General features: G+C 44.3%; 1 protein-coding gene across 14 annotated transcripts in view; it reads left to right on the forward strand.

Moving 5' to 3' along the window:
* The window catches only part of tenm2a (teneurin transmembrane protein 2a), a 176,394-nt gene that overhangs the window by 12,540 nt on the left and 142,423 nt on the right, over positions 1–21,431 (forward strand). For 13 of the 14 annotated variants that reach the window (XM_057042742.1, XM_057042745.1, XM_057042744.1 and 10 more), the window contains exon 2: positions 11,088–11,171. The exons of the other annotated variant lie outside the window; for it this stretch is intronic. The gene's annotated coding sequence lies outside the window, so the exon portion shown is untranslated. The remainder of the gene's footprint in view (positions 1–11,087; positions 11,172–21,431) is intronic. 14 annotated transcript variants of the gene reach the window in all.

A 21,431-nucleotide genomic window follows, 5' to 3' on the forward strand; every position in this document is an offset into this window, starting at 1 on the left:
TGTTTTTTTCCATGAAGTTTTAGCTATAAAGCAATTTTGGAGCTATTGCCGCACGCAAAGTGGGAGGCCCTGTTTTATTCCATGAGTGTTTCAGCTTTATAGATCAGATTAGAACTGATTTGGTTTTCCACGCGCTGATCTGAATGTGTGTACGTAGGTAGTGCTTCACAGCATTTGTGTGTATGAGGGAGAATGTGTGTGATCTCCGCTCGCTGTGAAATACGGCTGATTCTCTGATCCTGCAGGTTAAGGAGGGCTTTGGCTCTGCCTTACTGACCCATCTGCTCTGTTTGCCTGGTTTTAGCCTGGACTTCAGTGGGGACCCTTGGAAGCTCCTCCTGACCGTCTCTAATCAATTGAGACTTTCAGCCGTACAGCTGTCACCAAATTTTAATGGTCATTGAGGCCTTTAAACTGTGCGCGCGCTTGTATAATCCCGTTGCATGTCAACAAGCAAACACACAGCGGCGGATAAAGCAAATTATATTTTGGGATTTTTTTCCCCCTATGTTGCTATAAAGCTGATCCGTTTCAATCTGTTATTGGTTACTTTAGCTAGTGTGCAAATATCCCAGCACTTCTGTTTTGGTGCCCGTGTTATCCAAGAGCTCAGGCTTGATGTGACCTCCTACTCGCACTACGAGAGCCAAAGAGGATCAACACTCAGATCCACTCAGATTACCACCTTCTTTGATGCCCTGGCCCTCCCGTTCTCTTCCTCCCTCTCTCTCTTTTTTGCTGTCCTTCCCTTTTTGCGGTTTCCCTAGCGATGAATCGCCGCTCCATCTAGAAGCTGCATTTGGACAAGGACAAAGAGTGCGTCAGTTGCACATGCACACACAGGCAGACAGCGCTGCGGGCCTGTGCTGCATTTGAGGGGTGGAATAATGTCAGCTGACCAAGGGCTTGGTGGCTCACAGTCATCCTTGGCTGCCAGCTTCACTAAGATCAGCTCCACTCCAAAGTACCAGGACAAAAGCAGCCTGCTTTTAATAAGGGTGCAGGAGCAGTGTGTGTGTGTGTGTGTGTGTGTGTGTGTGAGTGCGTGCAAATGCATCAAATGGAGAATGCAAGAGAGACTTGGAGTGCCAAGAGAAGGTCCAGTCTTTCTGTGTGACAAAGGTAGCAAGAACATGACTCCCGCATCCCCCACCCGACAGCACCGTGATGCTCTCCTGGTTACCGGGCTAGGTGGCACATCACTGCATTTACAGCTCATTTTAATTAGCTGCAAATGCGTTTTTATTGAAAGGACTGTTAAATATAAATAAATGTTCCTGTTTGAATGTGGAGCAGCTGCAAACACAGCCAAATACAGCAAAAGGAAAGGTTTTCAGACTGACATTTGATGTCTGGGCACAGCAGGCTGGCTGCCTCCGCGGTGCGCTCGTTCAAAAAAGAACCATTACCACCAGACGGAAACACGTCTGTGTTCACAAGCTTTTATAACAGCTTGTAACCAAATGTAGTTGTTAATTATTTTGCTGCTTTGAACAGAAAAAATCAATAAAAGACAATTAAAAACTGGCCCAACAGTCGACTTGAAAGATAGTTTTGCTTTTAGCTCCGGTGAAGTCATCACTCCGCCAACCGTCCCACACATTGAGCGTCTACGTGAGCGCTCGCTCACCGGAAATGTGCCGCGAGTCGTCCATGCAGCCTGGCATTAGTCAGGATTGTACACGTCAGTTGGCGGAACAGTTGGGAGACATGTCTGAAAATATGTCTGACAGACTCACACTCTAAAAACTGCACTCAGGCCATTGTTACTTAACTCCCAGTCATCTTCACACACACTCACACACACACAGGCAGCAGCAGGGCAGCCTCGTGACACCATTCCATTTAGCCCACACTCTTGTAGGAGGCTTCAGCTAATAAGTCACACAGCTTGTATTCAGCCATACCACGAAACAATTACTTTGTGGATGTTTAAAAAAAACAACAGCAAAAATCAATGGAGACAAGAGAAATCGTAACCTTGAAAGAGGATGATATTTTTTTCCCATCCTCCAGACCCGGTGTCCTGAGGGCGATATATCAAAAAAATATACTAATAAAATAAAATTATATATATATATACTCGGATCAACTCGGATTATTAATGAAACTCTCAGCTCCCCCGTCAGCTGCATTACCTCAGACGCTCATCGCGATTCAGAGCATTTCTCTGTCCCTCTTCAGGCTTCGAGGAACTGACTGGAAAAGAATACATTAAAAATAAACACTCCCAGTGTGTCAGAAATTGAAAGGCTCCTCCAATATTCCTAAATAACCTCAGGCGACCGGGGACATTTAGGAAACACACCGCATGTGTGTATTTTCCATCAAGCTTATAATTTGGCGTCGCAGATATATAACAAGACAGTGACTATTGATTGCATATTACTGGGAAATTAGGCCTACAGGATCCTTCTGCTCAGAGGATTTGAGAGTGGTTGAACAGATCTTTGGCAATCAATAGCGAGGAAATAGTATCTGGAAGTGACGCGCTATACTGCTGCGGTGTGTTTCACTTTTTCCGCCGTTTTTTAATTTGCCTTGCAGGAACATGCCAGTGAAGTTGATTCTGTCTGCTCCCACTTGGTTTGATTTGTCTCTGTGTGATAGAATTTAGAGGCTGGTCCCCGGAGAATTTCCCAAATTGGTCCTATATTGTATATATTTATGAGGAAAGGTCTCAGTATCGATTTCCTTGATTAAACATTGTTTTTTTCCCTGTCAATATTATTGGCTTTGTTATCTCCGGAATCACCAGCCCAGGAATGCAAAGTCTTCGACGGAAATAAAGGAAATCAATAAATAATGCAGAAGAAGTTTGATGCCATTTTTGAGCAGATACAAACCATATGAATTATTTACAAATTTCTTGTTTCTGCTGTATTTTTAAATGTTCTGATGTTGTTGCTGGTTGGCAGAGCACAATTTTATTCTCTTTATTGTTTAAATAAAACTGTAGTTTGTCAGTGGAGTGAAAATAGGATGAGAATGAGGAAGCATAATGGTTTCATTCGAGCCACAACCAGACCTCCATGCGGAGCCTGAAGCGGTTGAGAGGTGAGGTGACCCCCCCTCACACACGCATGCACACACACACACACACACACACACACACACAGGGTAAGACGCTGGTGGTGGAGGTGGTGGTGAAGAGCTGTGCTTGATGATTTCTGGTTGATTGGAGGTGCAGAGATGATTGTGGTTGTGGTCATGAACAGGATTTCTAAGTAAGGAGAAAGAAGGGGATTTCAACTGTCAGTTACAGCTGGGAGGTCATGGGGCCGGGGGGGTTGTGATTTGATCAATGATGGCGAGAAGTCCACAGACTACGTGTCCAGTCAGCTGCATGTAGAGTATGTTCATGCATGTTCAGTTTAACAGCCACCAGCTGGTAAATAAAAGCAGCACGTTGTCTGAGTGCCTGGGGATGATGTGGAGTCTAGACCTGGTTTGGAAAAGGTGATGGATGTGTTGGAGACAGTAAACAAGGAGCGTTCACATCAGCGTCTGATAACACTGGTTTATTTCTGAGGTGTGTTTTTAAACCGACTGAATAAAAAGTTAAAGCCAAAGTCAAAACAAATTAAAAACACAAAGACGTTTATATGGAAAGACAGGCAACTTTAATTAATTAGCCTGGCAGGGTTAAGAAGAAACTTTACAACTGTCTCTAAACTCAAATCTGTGATTCAGTAATTTGTGACAGGAGCCGACTGATGAACCTGATCATTAGGTTTTGTACCGTGGTAGAATTTAAGTGAATATCTTGTCTGTCTGGCAAAGAGATTAAGTGACACTCAAGAATGTTCTAGTGTTGGAGCTCCGCACAACTGCGCAGAGCACAGATGTACAACTAAAACATCTCCACAAGCCCCAACAGGTACAGGGACGCTGACACTGGTAACATGGCTAACGTGGACGTTTTAAATAAAAGTCTCTCCAAGCAGACTTCAGGACCAGGTTAGACAACACAGTCACTGGATGACTGCACATGGACAGTCAGGCAACAGAAGTGAAACACGATGTTTTCTTAACGCAGCTTTATCAACGGCACGCTACAGCGATGGCTGAGGCTAAAACCTTTCACCCTGGAGTGGGTGCACTGTAAGCTAGCATCTGTGAGGCCCTACCAAAACAGAGCGATCCTCATCTGCCTCATAAAGCTGCAGGAGGAGTCGGTTTAGCGGGAGTCAAGGTGACAAGTCACCACACATGACGGGGCCAAGATAACATTTATGCAAGACCTCTCAGCAGAGACCGTTCGGGATTTAACAGCGTCACAAAACAGCACAACCCCTGCAGACTTTCTGTAGTTGAGGACAAACAAGATTCTTCTCCCCACCACATTTGAGCATTTCTATAAAAGCATCAAACAACCAAAGTAATCTCCACAGGTAATGTTTTGTGTAGATTCAAATAAGGCACCACGGAGAGCGGCTGCATTCATAATAATGAACTTGACTTGACAACAGGCACAAATTGACTATTGAAATATGCAGCTAAAGAAAGAGAAGGACATTTCAAAATAAACCTTTTTTATTGTGAGTTCCGTTAGAAAGATAATTACGGTTCACGATAACAATATAGGTGTGCATATGTGAATATGCATGTGTTTACCTTTATCTTGTTTACTGCTTTTGTTTGTAGGGTGGCAATTCAACTGCCATGTAGTTCAATATGAAAACCTGTTGTAGGAGGTTATCTTGGGGTCATAAAGGAATTGTCACCACAAAGTTGTTGTTTTTTTAATAAAATGTTTTTTCAAAGACTTAATCAATGTCTCTGGGTGAAGGAAAAGCAACATTGTGATGATATGACAGTTAATGGACTCTGAGATTGCTTTTTATCCACTGTGGTTCGCCTCCTGCCTTTGCTCTCCGCAGACTCTTTATCATCGGGCAATCAAAGTCCAATTAAAATGGTCAGTCCTGGTCCGTCTCCAAATGGATTACTTTGAATTAAGCAGCAAGCACCTCGGTCTTCAAACTCTTCTCTCTGTACGTACAGAAAGGCATTCCTATGGAGATGTGTCCTAATGAGAGACTCGGCGAGGACCGTCAGGAGCAGCGTGCATGCACTTTGATATGGGATGAGAGAAGCAGACAGTAAATCATGTACATCTACAGATGCACTGTGCATATAGAGTATATCACACATGTAGACGCCCCTGCGGCGAGTTTCTTATGCGGCTGACTGGTTGAGCGGAGAGAGAACTCATCTGAGGAGATTTGAGGAGTGATCAGGGAATTCCGCCAACATCGTGCTCCTATAAATCATGTCTTTAATCAGCCTGAAACTCCCTCCCAGCATGCAACTGACAAACACACACACACACACACACACACACACACACACTCAGGCACAGAACTTTAAAAAGGAAAGAAAGAAAGAAGAAAAGTCACAAGCAGACAGAGCTAGAGGTGTCACGTCGTGGGGGAAATGAGAGCCAATCAAAGATGAAGGTGCACAAACGGGATGCACGGGAGACGGCGCAGCAGAGGCGCCGTTCACCCAGCTTGGCAGAGTCGGTGATGAGCCAAACGGTGCCGTGCTGGTAATTGGATCAGGGGCCCTTTTGGGAGGAGGTTTGTCGCCTGGGGGGGTTGGGGGGAAGGGGGTGGGCTGGAGTGGTTAAATTGCTGCCTTCCGAGCCGAGCGTCGCCGTCCGTGGAGCACATTACACACTTGTTACAGTGAGAGAAAATCAACATAGATCCTAAACAAGAGCAAAACATAATCATCTTCAGGACGCCAACCTAAATCCTCCTGTGGCCAAAGAGGTTGCCTTCAATTCAAAAATCTGTGGTCTATTCCCCTGCCGAGCATCTTAATCTGATATGCATAGAAGCGAAACGTCGTACACTACAGAAGAATCTATATTAATAACACCACTCCCGCTGATACGCCGCTTGAATGAGAGACACACGGAGGAAGATAGAAACGAGATAGAGTTGTCTAGTGGTTGTATTACAGTAATACCTTGGTTTAATGGATGTCTGGTTTGGAATAAGGCCGCACTCAGTCCAACTGAGGCTGCGCCGCTTTGGAGGGATGAGGTGTGCCCTCTCGCAAATCCTCGGCGAGATGAGATTGGGGTTCAAAAATGAGGGAATGAGCAGACAGTAAGAAGGTTGAACGATGCTTACAAATCCATCTGAGGATTGTGCTGTTGTGACTGGGTGTGTGGGTTTGGGGAAGCATCTAGGCCCTGGTAATCTTCCCTGCAGGCTCGGCGCTGTCTATGTGACGCACGCTAACCAGCAAATGCACAGAGGAGAAGCACCGTATGGTCTCTGTCTTCGGTTTCTCAGGTTTTTTTGTTCCTTTTTTTGTCTCACTTGTCTGGAACAATCTTAGCACTTTTCTTTTCATTTTATAATAATTCCCAGGATACATTGCATGGCATTATTCATTTCACATTACTATAGAGATATTGTTGATATTTGTTAAAGCTTCCTGGAGAGAAAAGTACAGAATTTTGAGGCACACTCCACTAAAATAGAATAGTTGCGTAACCTTTTTTTTTTTTAGAATATTCATTGATATTTAAGTATTAAAAATCGTGACTTATAATTGACTTTTAATTAATACACTTACAAAAGTATTAGCCACAATATCCTGAACACCAATTTGTGTAAAAATTGCAAAATATTTAGGACACCCATATAACTATAACATGTAACTTGTAAAAGGTTTATTTTGTTACGGCTGCTAATGTCTTTCATGGTATTTAGCGCCTGTCGTCTGATGTATTAATCCTAATTAATGTCAACAGTATGTGATGAGCTGAGGTGTCCTGGCAACATGGTGTTTTTTTCCCCTGTTTATTCCACATCTACACTAGTTTTCAGCAGATCTAAAGGAGGAAGTAGACTATATATTGCACACGTGTTGTCCTCTCAACCGCTTAAGTGTTACATGATGAGACTGCATCCGCCCATTCTCACCTCCCATCCTGCCATCTGCTCAGCGGGAGAAGAAACCGTTTGCACGCTTTCATTGAGCGAAGATGCACCGCCGGGTTCAGCGTCTCACTCCAGGATCTCCTAATGTGCAGGCCACAGGGTCGGGGATCAAACCAACAACCTTGTGATCCCCATTACCACCCCATTTTGAGATGGGACAGCACTCTGCTTCAGTAAAATATCACGAAAGATGGCAGCAAATATCTTAGCCCTCAATTTTAAATGGCCCAGCCAACACTCATGTGGTGTTGTATTGAAAGGCTTTAGCACTCTTGTCAGGAAATGAAATGTTGTTTTTTATTAACTGTCTTTCTTTGTATTTACCCCTTTCATTAAATTACGATAATACATTTTCCAAATTCATTTTGACAGCCTCCTCTGGGTAGATGGATTGAAAGGCTACAAGAAGCACAGAGAAGATGAAAAAGAATGATGCCAGAGGGAGAGGGAAGAAAACAGCTGGAGGTGCCAAAGGTCAGCCAGCCAGAGGTTCTGCTATAAATTATAAAGTTGCTCTTGGATCCTCGGAATCAGCTCAGAGCTGACTGAGAAACAATGGAAACGAGAAGGGAGGGAACGCTACGAGGAGGAAAAAAGTGCGGGAGAGCGACGAGTGCAGGGAGCAGGGGAGGGGAAGAGGCTGGGGGGAAGCAAAGGCAGTCATCTTGAGCGGAGGCTGATTATTTTATTGGGCCTTTCTATGGCGCCCGCGGGAGATGAGAAGGGTCAGGTTGCCCATGTGTAAACAGCAGATGTGAAAAGCCTTCTGCACATGCCACCACCCCGGGCTTCAGCGAACTGCAGAGTCAAGGACTCGTCTCTGAAAGCTCAGCCCATCTGCTCTTCCTTTAGCCCCATAAGCCCAAGTCATGTAAAGACATTGACTGTGACAGCTACCTCCAGCCTTTAGGATCCAGGTGCAATTAGAACCAGTGTTGCTTCCATTAGGGTTTACGCGCTCGTCAGCAGTAGCGCGAGCAGGCCCAGGCATGATCCCGCTCATTAATAGTGTGGACTCTGGCACTGGCAGCATCTTAATTGTTTTTCTCTTTAACCGTGCCACTTCATCAATAATCATTAAAAGGTGTTCATGCAGGTGGGATACTTGCTTCCTCTCACGAAAGTCACACAAGTCGCACGTGTGCACGCGCGTTCGCGCACGATTAATAAAGGCTGCGTACCTGTCATACAACACTAGACACGCTGTCTTTCATTTATTGGAAAATTAGACTTGTTTTGCGTGTTTCATTAGGTGCTTTCAGAGACTTTGATGGAAATCGCGCGCAGAAACGACACTATCAATGTTAAATACGGCTGCCTGTAGGTAATTACTCGGCGGCTGAAAGGGAGGAAAGACGAAGAAGAAAAGAACAAATTGAATAAACGGAGGCTTTTTATAGCAAACAGATAAAATCTCCTCGCGTTCCTCTGCCATGGTACGTTTTCGGGAGGCATTCTTTTGTACTTAAAGAGCAATTTTCTATTTATTTTGTCAGGCATCCCCTCCCTCTCCCTGTGTGTGTTTATTAGTGTGTAGCTCTGTCTGCTGCTTACCATGAGTGACATTTCAGCTATACATGAGGGAGCATCCTGAGTGCTGTAAAAGGTTGTCATCGCAAAGTCTCCCGCTGTGCCCCCCCCACCCCATCCCACCCCATCCCACCGCTCCTTCCTTCTAGTCTCAGCAGCACATGCTTATTGAATGCGCTGTAAATGTTGCTACTTTACTGATCTGCAGCTGCACCTGTTTGAATATATCCATGCGTCTCGCGACAGCAGACCCGCCCCCGTCCCCTGCGCCCGTAAACTTACGTCAGCAGAGAGCTGGCCGCATGTCACCACCCTCCCTGTTCTGTCATCTGTTGCTGATTTTGCAATGTATTTGAGGAAAGGGACCCTTGGGCAGTCTATTTGTATGGGATGTGTGCTCTCAGAGCCTTGAGAGCTGACAGGAGAGCTTTACGGCGGAGCGCATTGTGTGTCCGTTGCCTTGCTTCCACACAAATCACTCTTGTTCATTTACTTTTCCTTTCCTGGGGAGATGCTGCTGCAGAGAGAGCAACGTTTCTTACCATACCATGGTCGGTTCATAGTGTGTGTGTCTGTGTGTTCTTTTGTGTGTGTGTGTGCTCTAAAGCCATCAAGTGAGCATGTTAAGAATAGCTGTGGGGAGCGAATGCTCCTGCGCCCTCTAGGCTAGCGTGAGCTGCAGACGGACAGGAGAGAAGAGCTGATTGAGGGCTTCCAGTGTGAACACGTCAGAGCGCGCGTGTTAAAGAGAAAACGAGTGGCCAGCTTTCCTTTCCAGTGATACATTTCAGCGTCTGCGAAATTTAGCGTCATTATTCATATTTTTAGGCCAGTCTCTCACAGACAGACCGTCATTATCTCGTATCACCGGGAAAAATACGAATCAGATTGTTCTGCTGTTCCATGACAAAATGACAAGGAGACAACGCGTGGCATTTGAAACCCTTCCCTCAATAACCCCCGCCGCCATCACCGTCGTCCTCTCCTCTCCTCAATCTCCACCTAATCACGTTTCCCTCGTCAGTTTAGCAGTTTGGATAATGGCGTTCGGAGCGTCACGTGCGTGTGTGTGCGTCAGCGGCAGGATGTGGACGTGATGTAATAATTAAATCACGGCCGGGTTCTGGTAAACACAGGGCAATAAAGGGTGGCGACGCTTATCGACGGGAATCTCCGTAAATGTCACCTTTCCATCCTAATTCAATGCGGTTTATGGCTAAATTGCACGTTCAGGGCCCATCGCTGGGGACACACAGGCGTTTGGGTTGCGCCGCAGACAAAGAAGTGAGCAAATGCAGGCCCGATCTGGCGTCTCTCTCGTCTGCCGTCACTCCTAGTTGCAGGTTCTGTTTTTGCTTTGTGACAGATGGGAATACAGAAAGGTTCGCAAAGCTTGGAGATGGACCAAAGGGGGGGGTGTTTCATGTTATTAGTTATTATGTAATTTGTGGTTGGAGCGTTGGCATCACCTGAGTTAAAGTCGAGGTGTTGGCGCCAGGCAAATTTGGCGACATCCCCGCGAACACATGTCAGCGCGAATGCGGCACTAACTTTCAATCCGCTGATCAAACCAGAGCGCTGACACGACGCTTTTGTTGCTACGAAAGTTGCCCTGTCACAGCTGCAGACAGTTCTCCAGGACCCACCTCTGCTTAATATAACTGGAAACGCAAGCCTGATGACACAATGGCGTGCACATGTGGACCAGCATTAGCGCATCTTCTTTTTTTAGGAAGGGGGGGGGGGGGGGGCGGGTGAAAGCAAATTAGTGTTCAGCTATGCGGGGCAAAATTAACATTTAATTTGCTATGAAATCAGCTTTTTACACCGTTCAACGTGAGCGGTACATCAGTGGCAGCAGGGTTAAAAGAGTGTTTTTATGCTTGTAACTCTCTGAGCCATCGTGATTAAACGAGCAAGGGGAGATGAGCTGGAGAGGAGCAAATACAGAAAAGAGCACTTATTGGTGTGATCCTTATATGTTGCTGCTAATTAGCATAATGAGGAAAAGAAAGGATTAGAGGAGAATAGAGTGCATGCTGTCAGTTGCCATGGAAATGATTAAATGGGCGGCCTTTGGAATGTTCTTTCCTATGTTCGTTAGGGAAGCGGAATGAGGAGAGGCCAAAGACTGGAGGTCTACATCATTTTCAGGCTAACACAAACTTGGTCACACAGTTTCTGTCTAATTCACTTAACAGCCATTTTCTTATGGAGATGTTTAAATGTTATTATTGGAATGTGTAAGGATCCAATTAAATGTTGTTAGTCTTGAATATGGGTATATTGAGTCTACTTAATAAAAGATATTTAATGATAGACACAATACAGTGTAAGATATTAATAGTAATAATTGGAATTGGATAATAATTCTAAAACTTGCCTTCGTGATTGTTTTTCACACATTTTTCAATCATCTGATTCTTCAGTTAGCAGCCAATGTTTCTGAACACCTCTAACTAAGAATTTGCTTTAAAATGAACAGATAAAGACAATTTTGGACACATTTTCACTGAAGATGCAGAAAATAGAAATATTCGTAAAAGGATTTTACATAAAGCTTCCCTTTTATCTTCCTCTTCTTTGTTGCAGCTTGAAGGGAACCGGTGCAACAATAACAACAAATCGTACTAATGCACGCTGAAGAATCCCTAACACTGCACTCCAAAGCACAAGGTAACAGCCTACACAAACCCGCACACACATTATGATGGTCACAGAAACGAAATATAATGAAGTAGCAATTGATGTTTTATAAAAAGTCCTGTCCTTGGCAGAAAGTCACCACGGGTTTGTTGTTCTTGCACCTCTGTGATGTTAGGGATGACTGTGAAGCTCATCTCATTCCTGTTTCCCCGCTGGTCACAACCACAGAGATGTGAAAGGCCTGTTGCATGTTGAATACGTGTCCACGCATATAAGACAGGTTTAACTTATTTTCAGGCCACGACATGAACCCTGCGAAACCTTGAATGTGGAGATCTTGCAGCGGGCAGACATGCCATGCTCTCTGCTGGGGCCGCTCATTTGCATGACAAAGGCCTGGTTAATTATTTAAAGATCCTTATTTGATCAATACAGGAGAGCTGTATCCGACTGCACGGACAATCGGAGTAGCCGGATTCTATAGGCCTTCATTATTCATGAGAACCACAGAAGTGGGACCGGGTGGGTGGGGGGTGCGGGACGAGAGGGAGCAAGAGATAAAGAGCAGCAACAACGGCTGCAGGGTCTTGTTTCATGTGTATTAAAAGTTTTCCTTTTGCAGCGCTGATGAATATTTCACAGGGTCTGAAACTCAGATGGGGCCATCTCTCTGACTCAGAGCAGAGGGGAAGGGTTAGGAGGCAACACTGCTGCAGTACCTGTGCTTTGTCCTGGCGAGAGCCGATGGGCTCGGAAGACGCCCTGATCCTTTAGCTATTGTCAATATTGTGACACATGATGCATGTCTGGGTTTTCTCAGCCTGTGTTCATTAATATTTGCATGTTTTTATGTATGTGCCTTGGAATAGTCACAGGTACACTTGTACACTCCAGCATATCCAAGAGGTACATCCAAAAATAGCCCACATCCCAAGGGTGTGTCTTCCTGGTCTCCTTCCTCACTCTCCCCTATGGCCACGCCCAAAGGGCTTGAAAGCTCCAGGGTAGAGGATTGTTCTTTCATCTGCATCACTGATTTGATGGTCAAAAATGTCTCACAAATCTGTAATATCAACTATAAAAATGTAAAACTTTATCTCTTTTTGTCACTGTGAGGCTGAGCAGTGAGGTAACCAAGTTGTGTATTCCTGAATAGGCAGAAACTGCTGTCACTGCTACCTTTTCAAGATGGATTAAAACGGCACATCCAAAGTAGAAATAAATTAGGTAACATCATCCCACCACAAAATCATATAATTGCTCCCCAGCTGAAACGCCTCCCACTTTTATTGACTTGTTCTCCATTGCAACGTGCAGCTCATTTGGATCTTGCTTCATCAGGGTTTTTTTTTCCTTTTTTTCCATGCAGCCTTTTGAAGAGCCAACAAATTGTACCAGATTTCTCATATTTGTATGTGTAAAGACAGCAGAACGAGTAATGCCAGAGGGCTCTATGTGGCTTTAGCTGCATCCTGCTGATGTTTCAAATGAATCTAGCAGAAGTTTTAACTTTAACCATTTTTTTAGGTCACAAGCAGCATAATTTGTTTCACCCGGGTGGAGGAGAAATTGAAGAATATAACAGGAAAGCAACTTTTAAATGGAGGTTACCTCCAGGTAAAGGGTCATTTTTGGTGTCTGAGACCAGATGGTCCTGTAATCTGGTGAGATGCGTTGTGGGGCTGCCAGCATGCTTATTTTTGGAGAAAAGCATCTTTCGCTCACCTTTGTGACTTGTGCACCTGTGGTGAATGTTAACCATGTGGATGTCAGAACGAAGGCGTGTGTGTGTGTGTGTGTGTGTGTGTGTGTGTGTGAGAGAGAGAGAGAGAGAGAGAGAGAGAGAGAGTGAGACCAAGAGGGAGGGGGGGGCAAGAGTGCCCATTTGACCAAGCATTCATAATTGTACCTGATAGCTCTTTAGATTTTGACTTGGTGCTGTCGGCATGCCAACCATCCACTTTTCTTTTATGCAGCTTCTAGTTTTGTGTTGAAACCACAAGTGCATTGTGATATCTCACAACACGGTAACACACCACTCATTTTGTCTTCTGTCCTTTTGAATTTCGCGGTAAATGCTGAGCACTTCTCTCAGAAACCTGGGCCCACCGCCTTACCTGTGCACGCCAGCGGTCGTTCTTCCCCGTGAGCGTGTGTGCATGGCGCAGGCATCGGTATGGGAGCGCGTAAGTCTCATTAAGAGATTGCTCTCATTCCGTGACACCTGTCCAGACACCTGACTGGACTGAGACAAGCTGATCCCTGCGATCACAACACCTGCTGCCGTATCGTCTGGAGAGCAGGAACTGACACAGATCAGGCGCCGAAGACGGAGAGGACGGGATGAAAGCGCAAAGAAGGAAGTTGCACAGTCGGCTTATGAATTATATATATATATATATATATATATATATATATATATATATATAAAAATGAGAGAATGACAGAGGAAAGGCAGGGATGGGTAGAAGTTGTTCAGTCACACTCCATGAGTCAAAGAGTTTTTCTTTTTTTTCTTCTTCCCATCTCTTGACATCGGCTGTTAGGCAGCCAGTCGCTCAGTCAGACACTCTCTGTTCTTAAATAACTTCTTCCTCATCGCTGTCTCCCTCCCGCTGCTTCCCGCCACCCTCTGAATATCATCTGCCAATTAAAGCCACGCAACGAGAATTATTCGAGATGATGTTAGCGTTATGATTTAAATTGGCTCATGAATTAGACACACGGAACTGGATAAAAATGATTTGTTGTTAAAGCCTGGAATGTGATACAGTCTTTTAAAGGTCTGAACAAAATGTATTTTCCACTTCTGAATCACCATAAGAAATGAATTCCACAGAGAAATTTCATTTATAATAATACACTGAAATACACCGACTGCATATGAAGGAATCTCTTTTTTTTCACATTCACCAGATTCATTTAATTCATTCCAGTTATCTGATGCTGTCTGCTGCGTAGTTACTTGGATCTTTGGTTGAAAAACCCATCCAATGAACAGATTTTCAGTGGGCCGCGGCAGCCGTGGTACCAACCAATCACAATCTGAGCTCGGTTTGAAGCTGACCAGGTTGCTCCAGCTCAAGTGTGGCTTTTGGAGTGCAGCTCAATCACTCCCATTATTGGATTAACAGGCGGCATGTAAATGTTGCCCTAGTGGCTTGCTCTCTCTTGCACGCTCTCATAATTGTTAACTATGAAGTTCACATCAAAACTAATCGCTGGTTTGAAGCCATTACCCTGCACTTCTGTTGCCATGGGCAACCCGCAGAGTCCCGCTCATTGCGGAGAATCTGGTGCTGCGTTTGAATAGGACTGAATGAGACAGCTACGCGTTCGCCAATAGAGAAGGAATAGTCGAGCTCTGTAAAACAATAAAATAAAAGCATGAAGGGAATATTGAAGAAAGGACACATGCTGCACCTTGACAGATGTATATGTCAGCTGGAGAGTTTGACTTGAGCGGATTTCAATTGGAAATGTTCACACCTGTGTGTCTGTGGGTTGGTCTGTCTTAGCCTAACAGAGGATGTGGAGGCTTTGACACACAGCAGCCGACATGAATAAAAACAGATGAGAGAAAGAGCCTCATCTTTTGCCAGCTATTATTTTCCCCTTGTCATTCTCCACCGCGTTGAATCGTTTGCTCGTTCCCGTGAGCACACTCGATCAGAAGGTGAAATAAAGGAGAGGAGGCAACTATTGCAACTCATCACAGACCTTGCAGCTATAGTCTTCTGACTTGTCTCCTCAAAGAGCTCCGACGCCCCGCTGGGAAAGATGAGAGGCTTGATTACAGTCAAATTAGCAAATGAGCAGGTTAATTACGGAGCCAAATTCCTGTATAAGAAGTGTCATTTCTCCGAGAGACGCTCCAGCTCCCGTGCAGAGAGCCTCAAGCAAGCTGTGGGAGAAGACGGGGTGGAGCAGGAGGAAAGACCGAGGACAAATCGCTCCTTCCCCATTTCTGTTTCAAGAAAAGTCTCCGGCTTCCGCAACTCTGAGCTCAGAAGCACCGCATTTGAGGTTGAGAGGAAACGCTTGCGTCGATGAGCTTTTTTTTTTCCAGAGCAAACTTTTTTCCTCTTCCTTTTTCTCTGACTCAAGAGACTGCATCAGCCCCCTCCCCCACTCCAGCTTTCTACCCAGTTTCCCGCTCATAGGCTTTCATCTTTACACCTCAGTGGAGCCTTTGGGACACCCGAGATTTTTTTCTCCTTCTTCTTTTTCTGTTTCGCAACGAGCGTGTACGAAAAATAAATTTCCGAGTCATCGCCTTAGGTTTGCAAGGACATTTGCACAAGTAGAAATGAAACTCTTTTTCTTACTAGATAAAAGATGGACCAATTAGGCTAAAAGTGGCTGACTTGGGTTGTAGTGGTTCACAGGTCCTTGTTTTTCTGTGTAGAACCCCACTCAAGGCTTCGCTCTGGCCTGTGTTTGGTTTCCTCCGGAGCTGAGGAACGTGTGGGTTAGTGATGGATCGATGGAATGGGCAGATGTACATGACGTTAGGAGCAAATGGAGTGAGAAGCTAAGCAGCTGGTAGAGGACAGAGGCTAAGCTAAAGGAGAGGAGGGCGGATTTACACACAGGCGCGCAAATACACATGCAAAAATGATTCAGGCGAGCACAACACACATCCACAGTGCCATGACTCACACCACTTCACTTTCCAGATGCTGTCACACGGGCTTCAAACTTAATTTGACTTGTGTTGTCACCGGTCTCATCATCCGCCATCAGTTCAGTCTGTTGAGCATTCTTCCCTTGCTGTTTCCAGAATTAATAGCAGATTAAGTGATATGTATATTTATGGAATTGAAACCTTGAAACACGGCGAGCACTTTATATATTTCATCGCTGCTGGTGTCATCAGAAGTTTGTGTAGATATGTTCAGAGACGTTGGCCATCTTTATTTCGTCTGCCATTTATATTTGAGTAGGAACGAGGGTGTGAGAGGGAGCAGGCTGGTGGGAGGGGCTGAACTCTGCATCTTACAGAGGATGGCATTCTTTACTGAGAAATGTCAGGTCAGGTTATTCCTTTTAAATTACAGCTTCGGCAACCCCCACCATCCCGCCCTTTTTGCCCTTTCTTTCTCCATTTTCCTTACGCCCAGAGTCCCCAGTGTTCCCTCCTCCTTGAGAGACGAGTCTATTGGCTTTTTAGCCCGTTCCAAATGAATTGAGCTGTGGCGCTCATGTCGAAACGAGCCCAGTTGATTGCCTAAATGTAACTATGCATAGTTATCGGCACTGCAGCGCAGACCATTTGCAGAGAGCCTAAACATTATAAACAAATAAAGCAGCCGTATTCCCTCCAGGCTCTTGGTAAGGAAAGCACTGCAGTGTCTGGTGAATGGGCAGCCAGCGTGAAATCCAATATAGGCCTGCGTGTGAAGCAGGAGGGGAACCGCTCCACTCCAATCTTCATCAATATAGGCCTATACGAGACTGGTGCGCCCGCTGCCACTACAATACAACCACAATTATTTTGATCACTCTGTGCCAAACCTGATACGCTTACCACGACTACTGTTTCTGTCTTCTTTGGGTACAGGAACTACAAGCTGCAATCAACCTTTCCAGCTAGACAATCATGGAACTAAAACGTAGCCAGGTCTTCCTGTTAACTGTGCACGTTACAGGTGTCATCCTCTTCCACCGGGTGTATTTTATAGCACTGTTTTTGTCCAACAGATGTTCTGTGGAACATTTACCTAAATAGTTGCTGAACTGCCAATGTCCCATCCAATGTCTTTATATTATGTCATGCAGTTGAATTGGTGAATATTGGCATCAATCTTCAATTAAAGGTTTATGTCACTGACATTGCGGACAAATAATTCTGAAATTTAAACCACCTCGAGGCACTGCCTGCTGCCTGTTGTGTTTCTCATTCAGGTGATGCTGAGAGGGTTTGTCCACGCTCCTATCTTAACAGCTCTGTCATACGCTGTGTTTACCCCTTATCATGGTGTCCTAATAGCTTACTGTGGTACAGAAGCTGTGCGGGATAAATCATCAGGGGTCTGGTTGCCGTGCACCTAAAGGCTGTAAAAGGGAAAAAAAATCCTGGTCACCATGGAAACTACTCTATCACTGACAGTTATTGTGACATTGACCCAGAAGAGGGGTCAGGGCTAAGTGTGACGGCCCCACACCATTCATTGCGGGGCACCTTTGCGTGACCTTTAATTCCAGGAGGCTTGTGCTGCCTGCTGATGCACGAGTATGAAAACACACTGAGGCTGCAAACGCAATCTGGGCCTCCTCTCTACATGCAGGAATATGAAAGGGGGATCACTGACAAGGTCAAATAGCATGATATTTCCACAGTATGACCTTGATGTAGCCTTTTGTGGTCATCACTTTTTTTTATAACAAAGTGGAACTGATATGAGCCCAGTTCCAGCCCCATGCCCACCACCGGGCCTTGAAAACCTCTACAGAAGAGACAAATTGCAGCCTCATCATTGCCAACTGAATCCATCCTGACAAGCCATTTATTCTTATTATCAGTTGTACAGGATTATTTGTCATAGTCTGAGTGAAAGCAATCTGCTAGCAGGATGTAACAGCTCATTTGTTTCTGTCAAACCAAAATAGGACATCTCTGGCACGCAGAAAACCTGTTGCACAAGGGCTTCATTACATTATTGTCCAAAAGTATCAAAGCCATTTTTCACATTCATGTGTAAGAAATTCAAAATATACAGATTCTAACCCAGTGTGGTTGTTTATTCTGTAGTTCATAAAGTGTTTTTATGTGTCCTCATTGACCTGGCGATGAAAAAAAGGCTAGCCGTGGGTCCGCCCCTGCCCCTCATTTCACTGCTTCTTTGTGTTCTCCCGGCCACATCCTCTCTAATGAAGCTAAATCTAGCATGCTAAATGGGACCAGTCAGCTATGTCATTGGCACTGGAACAGCCTTCTATTGGTCCCTTAAGGCACAAGTGCCACTCCAAGACGAGGAACCGACGGCGGTAAAAACATTCACAGCACAAGCGTCACAAACATTGGTGGCGCAGTGAGGCTAGCCCTTGTCTGGTGAAATATAAGTGTGGCACACACACCCAAAGATGGGGGTGCACATGTGTGGGCTGCGCGGATCATATAGAGCCATAACATGTATGTGAAGGAGCAATAGAAACCGCAGTGCAGAGCTCAGTGCTGTGCCATAGATCAAGAGTAGATAGATGTGCTCTGTAGGACAGCAGCCTCTCAATTGCGGCACTCTCAGGCTCAGAGTTCTCAGTTTCAGGATTTTATGTAGAATCTAATGGGTTTGGAGTGTGGGTAACACAAGTTGAAAAGCACTGTAATATGGACCTCTACATGACAATCCAAAAAACACACACACCTGTACACACAGACACTGTATCAAATCTCCTACTAAGGTCTGAAATATCCCTCACAAAATCCATTAAAGGTTCTTCATACAATAGCCTCTCATAGAATACAGAGAGGAAAGTGAGAAGAGAACAGTGTTAGTGACAGACACAGGAAGTAAAAGAGCCCTGTATTGGTTTCTGTACAGGTGCTCGAAGCAAAAATAAAGCCGGCTGAATTAAAAGTACATTTTGTAACCAGATGTTGAAACAAAAGCTTGTATGGTTTATTAGGCTGATTGAAATTTGTGCAGATGGGATTGTTGTGAATTGCCATTAGTTATTTTTGCCTTCCTCTTCTCTCTCTGAGCATTCCCCAGTTGTGCAGCTCCTAGCAGCAGCTGACCTACATATTTTAACACAAGCCTATTATGTCAAAACGAGACACGCAACTCCATGAACATTATTTCCTTTATTTGCTAGTGTCTATTTAGTGGTTAACTGTCACCATTGATCACTGGGGTCGGGGGCCTCCAAAGCTAATGTTAAAGCATTGGGCTGAGACTATTAACGATGGACCTTTTACATTGGCAAAGTTTCCTCGCATTGTTTTGAAATCAGTTACACAACAACGTCAAAACACATTGCGATTGGCTGTTATTTGGACTGCGTGAGAAATACAACCCGGTGAGCTGTTCTGTCTTGCAAAGTCTTAAAAGTTGCAACCAGAAAGTAGAGCTCCTGCTTTGACCTGTGTGACCCCCTCTCATTACCAGCATGGCTGTCTCCATTTTTATCTTTCAAGCAGTTCCAACATGTAAAACTGAGATTTAAAAGTGGCACACTCGATTATTAAGGATTATAATGACAGTGCTGTGGACAAGACAACACCTCCTGAAGACAGTATCCTGTTGCCTAAAGGACTTGTTAAATATAGTTAAAGGGGTTATAATCAAAGAGTGTCTCTGGACAGCAGGACTGTTGACTGTGGAGCTCTCCAAGGTGCTGATTCTGCTGCTCTCCTGCTAAAAGAATCCAGTCCAACGACATGCACATTAGGCTGATTGGAGTCTCTAAAGTGCCACTAGGTGTGAATAAATGGTCTGTGTCCTCTGCAATGGACTGGCAAACCATTTAAGGTGCAATACTGCCGCTTGCACACTGTCCACTGGGGTTGGCAGAAGACGGATGGATGGACACTCTGCCTATGACAGGCCGGGGTCGCGTGGGTCAGCTGCACAATTGCTCTCTTGTTTCTCAGGATAGCAGTGTATCATAAGTGTGCCTGACAACACCTCATTTTAAGAGTAACGGGCCCGTGGATGCTCGGACAGACGCAAGCACTGTCTCAACAAAGAAAAGACGCAACGACATAACATTTATGTAAAAATAGTAAATATGCTTTTTCTCTGCACTTGGGATTTTCATGAAGTAATTCAAAAGGACATTTGTAATTAGCTCTGTGGCTTTCTGCCCATCTTGACACGCCGTAGACACTCAGGCCTTTTTCTATAATGCGTTTTAAAAGTGTGATTATGCCCCTCGTGCGCCCTCATTTTGAGTCTCATGACGTCTCTTCAGTGCATGAGGGAAAGGTGGAGGTGTGCACAAACTGGCTGTAAGAAGCTGGCTTTGAAAAGTTGATGAGGTATTTGTTTTAAGGTCAAACCTTCAGCATTGAGATGATGTTACGTTGAGACCGCTGGATGATCTCGACGTTTATAAATGCGCCTGTGCAATTTTCAGTCATAAAAAGACTTTTTAATGCGGTTTTCATGGTAATTGGTTGAAGTACTACAAATTATCTGTGGGGATAAATCAGCAACTTCCTGCATTATAGGGAAATATTACTCTTTTCAGCAGCTTTGTAGCATTCATCAGAAGCATTTCAACACCATTTGCTTGATTACAAAATGAAATAAATTAATTTAAAAGTAACGTGAGTGAACAGTCTATAGATTGGCATGCATCTACACTTTGTAACAGCTGAGACCGGCCACCTTCCTTTTTTTTTTTTTTTTACATTTTTACCGGTTCACCCACTACACATAGGTAAATGCAACAAAATTAGGTTGTTACAATATAATGTGATGGAAATGTTCATAAAAATAGAATATAATTGTAGAAAACCTTTGCAAAATGGGAGCAAAAATGAATAACTGATTGCATGAATTGTGAGAAATCAGATTTGATTAAAATAATGAGGATCAAAACAACCATGTGTCATCATATTCCCTCATTTGCATTCCTTTGTTCGTAAAATAGTATTTTTTCACTCACTCAAGGGTGTCATTAAAAGGATGAAAATTGGCAATGAAAATTGTCAGTGACACTGCAAATGACATATATTGCATTGGTAACTACACAAAAATAAAAGACATTAAAAGTAAACTTTTACCAACAATGTGAACTTGTAAAATTTGATTTTATATGTCGAAACTACATTTCAACTGGTCCTTGGGAAAAGCTCTAGCCCAGTTCCAAAAGTGGCCAGACGAGCCAGTAAGTTCCGGCTGTAGGTGAACAGCAGTGTGGCGAAAAGTAATAAGACAATTAGAACATTTGTTATTTTACACAGGCTACATGAGTCAAAATTGTTGCATTCTTTAAAACCACACAGGTACAAGAAGAAAAAAAGTTGACCTGAAGGTATTTAAGAGCATTAACCAAAGGTGGAAGGTAGAATTGTAACATTTACGCAGGTGCATATTTCCAAAAAATAAAATAAAATGCAGCGAATCAGGTGTTCCTTGTTCAGCACAATCAAATGTGATGATTTGAACAATTTTTTTCTGATCATTTAAGCATGTATGTGCTCTGATTCTGCCAAACACAGGGGCATAGAGGCTGTGTGCCTCGTATCAGGTTTCTGCCATACGAAAAGCAGTTAGGAAACAGCTTATTGCAACTTGTCTTTGATCCACCTTCTGTGCAGGCAAACCCAAGACATTCACA

The sequence above is a fragment of the Takifugu flavidus genome, chromosome 9 (assembly GCF_003711565.1).
Source record: "Takifugu flavidus isolate HTHZ2018 chromosome 9, ASM371156v2, whole genome shotgun sequence".
NCBI lineage: Eukaryota > Metazoa > Chordata > Actinopteri > Tetraodontiformes > Tetraodontidae > Takifugu > Takifugu flavidus.